Below are 11,202 nucleotides of genomic sequence, written 5' to 3'. Positions count from 1 at the left end.
ACTGTAAGAGCAACAGGCTGGACTCTGCTTCTGCTCCTGTGCAGAGCTGATTATTAAATATGTGCAAACAGCAGCATGTTTTCTGTCGCTTTCCACATGTGGAAGGACATTAACGCCAACTTTTAAATTCCCCTCATTAGTCAATAGCTACGGATTAAATAGCAAAGCCCGATACTTATGTACTGAAACCAACTACTTCCGCTTGTCAGCTTAAGTTAAAATGTTACATTTTTCCCCTGATTATTTTTTTTTAGCTTTTTTTAAAAAATTTTTTTACTGAGTTTGTTACAAATATTCAGGTTAAACTGTCCAAATTATTTTTAATGAATTATGTTCACAAAGTCACATGTGCAGTACTCTGTACAGCTTGCATCCTCTAGGACAAATAATTTGAAACATTAATATTTCTTGTTCAATACTGAGCTGATAACACCTCTGTATGTTGTGACCGGGATGCAGCAGCAGACTGAACCTCGACTGAAACCTGCTCCATCATCTCATCTTTGCAGATGTCCATTTATAAAGCATCAAAAACTCAAAGGTAAATATGATATTAGAAAATGTGTTAGTAAGGCCTTTAAAACAAACAAAACAAATAAACAGCTGTCGGCAGAACTGTAGGACTGAACAACTTCAGATCCCGAGTGTGTGAGGACAGAGAAGGATCCACTCTATTTCAGATTTGAGAGATAAACTTTATATTTCATTTTGTGATGATTCTGTTTGTGATTACAGGAGCTGTCCTCAGATTCAGACCTCAGCACCACCCAGTGACAGCAGACAGATCATCCTATATCTTCAATCTTTGTAGTAACTCCAAAATTAACTGAAGAAAACAGTACAAAGGTTAAAGTACCACATGTGCTGTCAGTGAAAGCTGCAGCTGTTTTATTGATAAATTTAAAGACAAAAAGTCAAAAGGATTAATCACCCCTGTAACTGTGTCACTATACATCAGCATTAACAGTACCTCAGTTTGGTGTTTCAGAAAACTGCTGATCTCAGACCTGCACAACTTCTTTTTTAAACACTGAATGTACTCAGCTACATGAAGAGCACATGTTTTCTCTGACACAATTAAATAAAACCTGATTAAAGTCAAAGGTTGTTACTTGTATTTGATAGAGATGGACTGATCCCATATTACGTATCGGTATCGGTCCGATACTGACCTAAATTACTGGATCGGATATCGGAGAAAAATAAAAAATGTAATCTGATCCATTAAATATCACGAAAGCACCTCACAAAACTTGCAACACGCCGTAACTTGCCTCAGAACGTTAGCACGTCGGAGCAGTATGCATCACGTGATAGAGCGGCTGTGGCATGCAGGACCTGTCGGTGGTCTGGATAGCATGTGGAGCTTCGCTAGCAACCCGGCATTTCATCTCCGACAAAATTATCCCCGAGAGAAGTAAAGCAAGTGTGTAAGTCCATCTCTGAATGTTTGTAAAGCATTCCTGCGTTAAGCTTAACAAGCGACTGCCTCTTCTTGCTGCTACTTCAATCATGAAACTGCTTAATGATCAGCTGATCGGCTTTTCTGTCGCGAGTCCGTCTCTCTTGTTTGTTTTTGGCCCACTTTGCACCAGAAAGAGGAAACCAGTGGATAAACAACAGCAGCACGTTTAAGCTTGATCAGCTGTTGTTAGAATGTATTTAATTTTACTTTCTACTCGAGGATCTTTTTCTACGCAGCTGACGTAACTGTGCAGGGGCGGATCTAGCAAAGTTTAGCCAGGGGGGCCGATAGGGCATTAACAGGGAAAAGGGGGCACAAAGACATACTTTTCTTTCTTATTCTCATTTAAAATGTCTAGCTTTTAATAAATAATTATCTGACACCCAAAGTTTTAATTTGATGTAAAATGAATAGAAGTCCATTACTGTATATAGTAACTATTAAGTTTAATATACCCTAGTAAGCTATAGTACTTTTTCCTTTGGGACGGTACCATCTGTGCAGTCTGCAATTTTGTTGAAGAAAGATGTTGAATCTATTTAATATTTTAATACACTCAACAAAAATATAAACGCAACACCTTTGTTACTGCTCCCATTCCCCATGGGATGGACGTAGAGACCTAAAATTCATTCCAGATACACAATATAACCATCCCTCCCAAACAGTGGTCACAACTCAGTCCAAATGTGTGGTAGTGGGCACATCTGCTATATTGAGATAATCCATCCCACCTCACAGGTGTGCCACATCAGGATGCTGATCTGACATCATGAGTAGTGCACAGGTGTACCTCAGACTGCCCACAACAAAAGGCCACCCTGGAATGTGCAGTTTTTTGCGCTATTGGGGGTCTGGGGACCCAGAACCGGTCAGTATCTGGTGTGACCACCATTTGCCTCATGCAGTGCAACACATCGTCGCATGGAGTCTATCAGATTGTCAATTGTGGCCTGTGGAATGTTGGTCCACTCCACTTCAATGGCTGTGCGAGGTTGTTGGATATTCGTGGGAACTGGTACACGCTGTCGTATACGCCGGTCAAGCACATCCCGAACATGCTCAATGGGTGACATGTCCGGTGAGTATGCTGGCCGTGCAAGAACTGGGACATTCTCAGCTGCCATCTGCCCTGAACAATGTGAACCATGATTCATCCGTGAAGCGCACACCTCTCTAACGTGGCAGACGCCATCGAATGTGAGCATTTGCCCACACAAGTCTGTTACGGCGACGAGCTGGAGTCAGGTCAAGACCCCGATGAGGACGACGGGCATGCAGTTGAGCGTCCCTGAGACGGTTTCTGACAGTTTGTGCAGAAATTGTTTGGTTGTGCAAACCAATTGTTCCAGCAGCTGTCTGGGTGGCTGGTCTCAGACGATCTTGGAGGTGAACCTGCTGGATGTGGAGGTCCTGGGCTGGTGTGGTTACACGAGGTCTGCGGTTGTGAGGCCGGTTGGATGTGCTGCCATATTCTCTGAAACGCCTGTGGAGACGGCTTATGGTTGAGAAATGAACATTCAATGCACGGGCGACAGATCTGGTTGACGTTCCTGCTGTCAGCATGCCAATTGCACCCTCCCTCATTGCTTGTGGCATCTGTGGCATTTTGCTGTGAGACAAAACTGCACATTCCAGGGTGGCCTTTTGTTGTGGGCAGTCTGAGGTACACCTGTGCACTACTCATGATGTCAGATCAGCATCCTGATGTGGCACACCTGTGAGGTGGGATGGATTATCTCAATATAGCAGATGTGCCCACTACCACACATTTGGACTGATTTGTGACCACTGTTTGCGAGGGATGGTTATATTGTGTATCTGTAATGAATTTTAGGTCTCTACGTCCATCCCATGGGGAATGGGAGCAGAAACAAAGGTGTTGCGTTTATATTTTTGTTGAGTGTATATTGAAAAATAATTTATTTCTGTGCATTTTTTTTTCACACTGCATCAAATTAAGGTTGATTACGTCGATTAAGCATCATGAGGTGGAGCGTGAGGGGTGGTTCCCTATTTTTTATTTATTTATTTTTGTTGCTGGGAGTTGGAACCCTATTAGTTAGGTTGCTTAATATTTACGCTAAGTACTCTTTAAAATACCAGAATAGGGAGGATGGTGTAGGTTTAAGTTTATTAGATTGATCAGTATTGCTGAACTATGAAATATTTTTTTTGCATACAGGTATAACAGAATAGCTTTAGTGTAGTTGTTGTTTTAAACTTGAGTATGAACTTATACAAAATGCAGCAAGATATTTAAAAAAACAGTTTTGTTGATTAAAACACACTATATCGGATTCATATCGGTATCGGAAGATATCCAAATTTATGATATCGGTATCGGTATCGGACGTAAAAAAGTGGTATCGTGCCATCTCTAGTATTTGAACTAAAAACTTGTGATCTGGAATTCTTTCACTGTTTTTTGACAATAGCGTGTTATTTATCATAAAGTAATTCAGAGTCATTCATACCAGAGTAACCAGTGAGCACAACATATATTTAACTTTCTACAGGACTTAAAGCTATTACTATAGCTTATAGCTATAGCTATTACTTAACTGCACTACTGTATAGTTCTGTGTAAATAATCATTCTGTACATATGATAATTTTTAATCCTACTACTGTTTATAACTTGCATAGTTCACATTTCTGTATAACTGTATATCTCAGATTTCTGTATAGTTTTTCATATTTATATCCTGTACATAGTTTGTACTCACTACAGCCTGTACATACTTATAGAATATTCTTAACATACTTCATACCGTGTACATTGTAACATACCATAATAGACCCATTTCTGTAATATGCTTACATATCTATATTATTGCTAATATATATTGTAATATATCTATATCATGGCTAAAGCACTTCTGGATGGATGCAAACTGCATTTCATTGCCCTGTACCTGTGCAATGACAACAAAGTTGAATTCTATTCTATTATGTAAAAGTCCAGACCCTCTGTCATGGTCCTGGGTCGGTGACCCAGCACTTTTAGTTTGTTATCATTTTCTAGATGATTGTTTAAGTTCTGTGTTATTTTCGATCTGCCTCTGAGTCTGCGTCTGTATCTGTCTGTCTTTGGTGTCTCCCCATCTGTTTGTGAATCTGTCTGTTTAGTTCAATGTCTTGTCTGGTTCCATGTGTCTGAGTTTCCTGTTTTATTGTGAAGGTCCGTGTCATATGTGAGTGTGATCAGTTTACGTTTCCCCTGTCCCGTCAGCCCAGATTCCTCCCAGCTGTGTTGCCCTCCTGTCTCTCATCCCCTGATTACTGGTGTGTGTATTTAAGCCCTGTGTGTTCTCCTGCCTGTTGCCGGTTCGTCTGTGTTCCTCCGTGTCAGTCTGTGTAACTCTGTGTCAGTCTGTGTAACTCCGTGTCAGTCTGTTACCCTGTGTTCCACGGTGTCCTGTTCCTCGTCTGCGTCTCTCTGCTATTCATCAGCCGTTGTCATATGCTCCCAGGTCTGTTATTTTAGTTCTCCCAGTTTAGGTGTCTTTAGTTGTTTGTTATGCCCCACTGTTTGTTTGCCACTACACCTCTGTAAATAAAACCACCGGTATCTCATCCACTGCCTGCATCTTGGGTCCTCCTTCTAAATCCACACGGCTCGCCTCGGCAGCCGTGACACCCTCTGAGGATTATCTGAGTACTTCTAACATTACACAAAGCAAAGGTCTCCATCAGTGTTCATGAAATGCTGGGTTTATCCTTCTTGTGAGGGAGCTGCTGGTGAAGATCACGAGCCCTGCTTGATCCTGGCGACAAGTTTCAGTCTTCCTGGTGTTTCTGAAATGATGCCTCTCACTGTGGGTCAACAGAACTTCTGGCACAGGACAGCTGTAATGAAAGAAATTGAAGTTTTGAAAAAAAAAAAATCTTGGAAATGCCCTAAATGTGAGAAGCAGATTTTGTATTTACTTTTCTTTTGCCAATCAAGATAACAAAGTATAATTTTCACCATACAATTACTAACCTTGTCATCTCCTGCACTGTCTGTTTTGGGCTCCGGGCTCGTCCTTCCCAGCACTCATGAGACTGCTTTGATGCCCTGTGGTATGAGGTGCTAACCTGTTGACAGTGTTGGGAAGGTTAATTTTAAAATGTATTCCACCAAAGATTATAGAAGTAATGTATTCTGAATACTTTACAACTACATGAATGTACTATTGCTGTGTGATTTATTACTATTACTGAAGGCTACTCGCCACACCAACACCAACTAGATGTTAAAATCTTAATATAAATGAGTAACAGTAGGTGGACATTAGGTAAGGCTGCACTTTTTGCAGCGATCTCGTGTAGAAAACTATTCAGCGCGTATATAAAACAGGTCAGCGGCTCCGAACCGTAGTAAAGGGACCTCTGACTAATACGTCGGGTTCCGTGTCGGGCTCAAAACTAGCTTTACTTTGTTGTCTGGGTCAAGTTTGCTAGTGAGAGACAGAGAGAGGCGTTGAAAGGCTGCTTAATGTTTCGGAGGAAAACACGAACACGGTGTACAGTTGAGTCTTAACAGCTTACTTACAGCTGGGCTCGTCAGGCACTCTTTTTGGCTTTAGTGGTTATTAATATATTTACATGCTTCCAGCTCCCGTTTCTGCTCCGTGACAGCTCATACTTTTCCTTTCTCTCCCTCCCTCGCTCACAGACAGGATGGCAGTCCATTCTCCCTGCAGCACGGACTACACTGCCCATGAGACTACATTGTTTAGGGCGATGCCTGTAATACTCTGCTATTGCCTTCATATTAAATAATTTTTGTAAAATAATTTTTAGAGGCTCTTATTGCGTTTTGTGTTTGGGTTTCCACCAGCGTGGAATTACCAAAAATAGAGAGACCATAGCCTAACATATGAAACAGGAAAATACCGCCATGTAATTGATATATTTCAACAAACTAACTGTATTCTCAATATCACCTATTGAACGGTAACTGTAACGGATACATTTACTCATATTTTGTATTTTAAATACGTAACGCTGGTGCATGTATTATGTTACTGCCCAACACTGCCTGTTGAGATCCTGAGATCCGCTCCTAGAACACCGGCCTCCAACTCCTGACGAGACACGGGTGTCCCTAAATTTAGCAAATATTAGCTTCAGGCTAGCTTGCTACGACGTATAGGCTAATACCAGCATTTTACCACTTCACCAGATGTAGCTAAAAAAACTAAACTAATGTCCAGTCGAGTGGGACAGCAAGAAAAGATGACAAAAAATGATTACTTACTTGCGGTTTGGAGGTTCAAGCTGAAATTGAAGCAGCCATTGAAAGACGGGAAGAGAGAAAGATGGCAGCTTGGTCAGCACTAGTGGCCTCTATAATGTATGCAAATACATGCGGGTCGGAAACCACGCCCCGCCCCCAGTGCGCCCCCGGACAAAACAGTGCCAGCAGATTGAAACCGAAAAATGGATTGAAACCGAAAAAAAAAATTGTAAGCGAAAACAAAAAAATTACAGTTTCAATTAATTGTTTTTCACTATCAATTTTTTTTTCGGTTTCAATACAAGATTTTTCAGTACATTTATTTCAGTTACAATAATTTTTTTCGGTTTCAATATTTTTTTCGGTTTCGTTTCAAGGTGGCATCGTTCTGATTCCATATAATATCACTTCAAAAAGAGGTGATCCAGTAATGCTGCACTAATAAATTATACTAACTATTCACTTTAGCTAAAGTTATTAAGTTAGCTAAAGAGTTGGGATGCTGTGTAAGACATAAATAAAGCTAAAATACAAAGGTTTGGACACCGTTTTGCATGTTTCCCTACTGTAGACTGCAAGCATACAGAGCTCTGAGAGGGTCCAAGATGACAACTTTGGAATTCTACTAGAAACAGTCGATCATATTTGTTTGTCAAAGCTGAATCCAGGGCAAACTACGCTAAATTAGTGTTTTTAACTAACAGCTACAGTAAACATAAAAGTTACTGTACAGCTATCATTTGTTAACATGACGCTTCTTCTTATACATGTAATACATTTATTACCAACCTGAGAGTTTATCCACTGGTCATTCGACATGACTCCTGAAGTCTTAATTCAGCTCAAGATGCTGTAGATTCCCGTCAGTAACACTTTCGGTCTGCTAGTAAAACGCAGTTCTATTAATCTGCGCTTATTACTCTTCAACCGGAACTGAAATTGAATTGTAGAACTGAAACTGAATGGTAAGAAGTGAATCTGAAATTATTCGAGAGCTAAATTTTTAAAGGATAAAATACGGTTTCAAAGCAAATGAATTCATTTTCAAAATATAAAATTTAATTTCAATTTAGTGATGGTCATTTTCAAACCATTAAATTGAATTTCAAATTAGGCTAATTCAAATTCAGTTTTTAAAAGCATTTATTCAAGTTACAATTCAGATTCAATCTGAGCAATTCAAATTCGAATTTAACTTATTCAAATTCAGTTTCTGATTGCACAGATTTCTGCCCATAGGTGTGGGTATTAAATGAACTGCACTTGAATGGTTCAGATCCTATTTAGCTGATGGAAGTTTTTCTGTCAGGTTCAGTGGCTCTTCATCCACACACCCCCTCCCCCCCTTTACATGTGGGGTCCCTCAAGGATCTATCCTGGGTCCAGTACTCTTTCCTCTTTACATGCTCCCATTAGGCTCTATTTTCAGGAAACATGGAATCTCAATTCACTGTTATGACGATAATTCTCAAATTTACTTTCCTCTTAAAAAGAATTCTACGGACTCTCTAAAAGTTTTGCTAGACTACCTTGATGACATTAAATCATGGTTTGCATTAAATGTTTTGAATGTAAACCAAAAAACTGAGACTGTAGTATTTGGACTTTCTGACCCGCGCTTTTCTCTTAAGGTTGACCTTGGTCCTCTGGAAAAGTCCAGAAATCCCTTTGCAAAGAATCTTGTAGTGTTCTTTGATTGCAGCTTTTCATTTGAGAAACAAATAAATTCTGTTGTTACAGCCAGCTTCTTCCAGCTCAGGGCACTTGCAAAAACTAAAAACATTTTTGTCATTTACTTTGAGAAAGTGATCCATGCATTTATTTCATCCAGGCTTGACTACTGTAATAGTCTTTATTTTGGTATCAGCCAGGCACTGCTCTCTCGTCTTCAGTTAGTTCAAAATGCTGCAGCCCGACTCTTGACAGGTGCTCGTAAACATGACCACATTTCCCCAGTCTTGGCTCATTTACACTGGCTTCCAGTAGGTTGTAGAATTGATTTTAAGATTTTATCGCTTGTTTTTAAATCTCTAAATGGATTAGCTCTGTCATACCTCTCTGATCTGTTAACTAAAAATACTCCAAACAGAACTCTCAGGTCAGCTGATAAGTTGCTTCTACAGGAAGTGCAGAATTATTAGGCAAGTTGTATTTTTGAGGAATAATTTTATTATTGAACAACAACCATGTTCTCAATGAACCCAAAAAACTCATTAATATCAAAGCTGAATGTTTTTGGAAGTAGTTTTTAGTTTGTTTTTAGTTTTAGCTATTTTAGGGGGATATCTGTGTGTGCAGGTGACTAAACAAAACAAAAACAAATCAGCGACCAATATAGCCACCTTTCTTTGCAAGGACACTCAAAAGCCTGCCATCCATGGATTCTGTCAGTGTTTTGATCTGTTCACCATCAACATTGCGTGCAGCAGCAACCACAGCCTCCCAGACACTGTTCAGAGAGGTGTACTGTTTTCCCTCCTTGTAAATCTCACATTTGATGATGGACCACAGGTTCTGTACTGTGGAGTACTTGGACGCATGTGATGGAGCATTGTCCTGCATGAAAATCATGTTTTTCTTGAAGGATGCAGACTTCTTCCTGTACCACTGCTTGAAGAAGGTGTCTTCCAGAAACTGGCAGTAGGACTGGGAGTTGAGCTTGACTCCATCCTCAACCCGAAAAGGCAAGGCAAGGCAAGTTTATTTGTATAGCACAATTCAACAACAAGGTGATTCAAAGTGCTTTACAGAGACATTAGAAACAAAGACAAATAAAAAGCATGATTTAAAATTGATTAAAACAAGCAAACTAACTAACTAACTAACTAACAACAAACAAAACAGTATATAAAATCAAAACAGATAAAATCAGAACAATAGATAAAATCAGTAGTTAAATGTAAGTTTTGGAATTTAAGCTTAAAAGCGTGGATTTGGTGCTTTATTCAAATGCAGCTGAGAATAGGTGAGTCTTCAACCTGGATTTAAATAAACTGAGTGTTTCAGCTGATCTGAGGCTTTCTGGGAGTTTGTTTCAGATATAAGGAGCATAAAAGCTGAATGCAGCTTCTCCGTGTCTGGTTCTGACTCTGGGAACTGATAAAAGACCAGATCCAGATGACCTGAGGGATCTGGAAGGTTCATACTGGGTCAGGAGGTCACTGATGTATTTTGGTCCTAAACCATTCAGAGCTTTATAGACCAGCATCAGAACTTTAAAGTCTATCCTCTGACGGACAGGCAGCCAGTGTAAAGACCTCAGAGCTGGACCGATGTGGTCCACTTTTTTGGTCTTAGTGAGGACTCGAACAGCAGAGTTCTGAATGAGCTGTAGTTGTCTGACTGATTTTTTAGGTAGACCTGTAAAGATGCTGTTACAGTAGTCAAGCCTACTAAAGATGAATGCATGGACTAGTTTTTCCAGGTCCTGTTGAGACATCAGATCTTTTATCCTTGAAATATTCTTGAGGTGATAGTAAGCTGACTTTGTTATTGTCTTAATGTGTTTTTCTAAGTTTAGGTCTGCATCCATCACTACACCCAAATTTCTCGCCTGGTTTGTGGTTTTTAGATGTATAGATTGAAGTTCTCTGGTGACCTGTAATCGTTTTTCTTTGGCGCCAAAGACTATTACCTCAGTTTTGTTTTTGTTTAGCTGGAGAAAATTGTGGCACAACCAGTCATTAATTTCCTCAATGCATTTACCAAGAGCCTGTACAGGGCCTCGGTCTCCTGGTGACATTGTGACATATATATTTGTGTGTCATCTGCATAGCTGTGGTAGTTTATTTTGTTGTTCTTTATAATCTGTGCCAGTGGGAGCATGTAGATGTTAAACAGAAGGGGTCCCAAGATGGAACCTTGGGGAACTCCACATGTGATACTTGTCTGCTCAGATGTGAAGTTACCTATTGATACAAAGTATTTCCTGTTTTCTAAGTATGTTTTGAACCAGTTTAGTACAGTTCCTGAAAGACCTGTCCAGTTCTCCAGTCGTTTGAGTAATATGTTGTGGTCAACTGTATCAAATGCTGCACTGAGATCCAGTAAAACTAAGACTGACATTTTTCTACTGTCTGTATTCAGACATATGTCATTAAACACTTTGGTCAGAGCGGTTTCAGTGCTGTGGTTCTGTCTAAAACCTGACTGGAAGGCATCATAGCAGTTATTCTGTTTTAAGAAGTAACTGAGCTGTTGAGAAACTGCTTTTTCAATGATCTTACTTAAAAATGGGAGATTTGAGATCGGCCTGTAGTTGTTCATTTGTGTCTTGTCAAGATTGTCCTTTTTCAGTATAGGTTTTATTACAGCAGTTTTTAGTGGTTATGGAAACACACCTGATATTAAAGAAAAGTTGACGATCTGTAACAGGTCTGACTCTAAAGTCTTTGAGACCTTTTTGAAAAAACTTGTTGGCAGGACATCTAAACAGCAAGAGGAGGAGTTCAGTTGACCTAAGATGTCCTCCAGGTCTTTGCTGTTAATAGGGTCAAACTGTTTCATGGTGT

This window comes from Aulonocara sp. 'chitande type north' Nkhata Bay, linkage group LG20 (assembly GCF_057382095.1).
Source record: "Aulonocara sp. 'chitande type north' Nkhata Bay isolate Kocher_YH1m ecotype deep benthic linkage group LG20, A_spYH_male_GT1.1, whole genome shotgun sequence".
Taxonomy (NCBI): Eukaryota; Metazoa; Chordata; class Actinopteri; order Cichliformes; family Cichlidae; genus Aulonocara; species Aulonocara sp. 'chitande type north' Nkhata Bay.
Note: the sequence above shows the minus strand (reverse complement) of the source record.